The following is a 1,305-nucleotide window of genomic DNA, read 5'->3' on the forward strand; positions in this document are numbered from 1 at the left end:
TAAGTAACTATGACTCTCTTTTGTTTCTGAGAATGATGGATGGAATGATAGTAACCGATTTGCACTTCTACCTTGAACTACCAGATTCTGAAAACAAAACACTAAGAAATTACAGTAGATAAAATGCAGCAAAACACTGATCCCTGACACAAGGTAAATGAGCAAACCCTATGATTGCCCTGGATTTCTGTCTAAGGCACTTCCCAGACCATGGTGTAGGAAGGGGAATCTAAATGAAGCAGTCTTCCTGAGTTGAAGAGTCAGAAGCCAGAGTTTGTAAGCCTGAAGGAACTGGACTGTGATAGGTAGAATGGGAAGAAAGGAATTATTCAAAGAAAGAACTCAAGATATCTGAAGAGTCACTTTGCACTTTTGGTACAATATTAAACTATTTGTATTTAGGGTGAAAATCTATTAGGTTAGAGAATTAGAAACAAACAAACAAACAAACAAAAAACAGTGAAAGAATAATAGCAGGTAGCTGTAGGTAGAAAAATTCCCAGAATTTTCATACTCTGGAAGTCATTCAAGTTCTGACCAACTAGAATGACATGACTTCATTAAATGATAGAACATTTAGCAAATATAAAAATTTTAAAAAGTCAGAATGGTAGTAGGTAGGCTAAATAAGACCTAAATTAAAAGTTATTGTACACCTGCCCTAACTAAGTTTAAAAATAAGATTCAAAGCTTAAAGATTAGCTAACAGCTAGAAAAAATATTTTTAAATTCTCAATACTTTTTAAAGACATAAAAATTCTGATGCTCAGGGCCAGTAGGTGGCATGGTGGTAAAGGCACTGGACTCCCATATGGCTGACAACAGTTAGAGTCCTGGACTTAGTGGTTTGAAAATTACAATGGGCGTGTGTGTGCATGCCCAAAACCCCAAAAGGAGAATGAGGAAAAAGAGATTATGGCTTGGCCATCCCCCTGGGGGGTGGGGAGGGTTTTTTACATGCCTTCTCTCTGTCTCTCTCTGGCAAATATCTGCACCCTATGGCAAAAACCTAATAAATAATAAATAAAAACTTTTAAAAATACACTGATGCCTCACAATATTTTAAAATACCAGTATTCAATTTGCAAATTACTATACATACATAGTACAATAGAAGAAGCAGGAAAATGAGACATATCACCAGAAAAAGATATATCAATAAAAATGACCAAGGAAACACAGAGATGATAGGATTTAGAGACAGCTATTATAAATATCTTACATGATTTAAAGGAAAACATGAACATACTAAAGAGTCAAATGGGTTTTATAAAAAGACAACCAAATGGAACTTCTTGAGATGAA

The sequence above is a fragment of the Tupaia chinensis genome, unplaced genomic scaffold (assembly GCF_000334495.1).
Source record: "Tupaia chinensis unplaced genomic scaffold, TupChi_1.0 Scaffold144630_1, whole genome shotgun sequence".
In the NCBI taxonomy this organism is placed as follows: domain Eukaryota; kingdom Metazoa; phylum Chordata; class Mammalia; order Scandentia; family Tupaiidae; genus Tupaia; species Tupaia belangeri.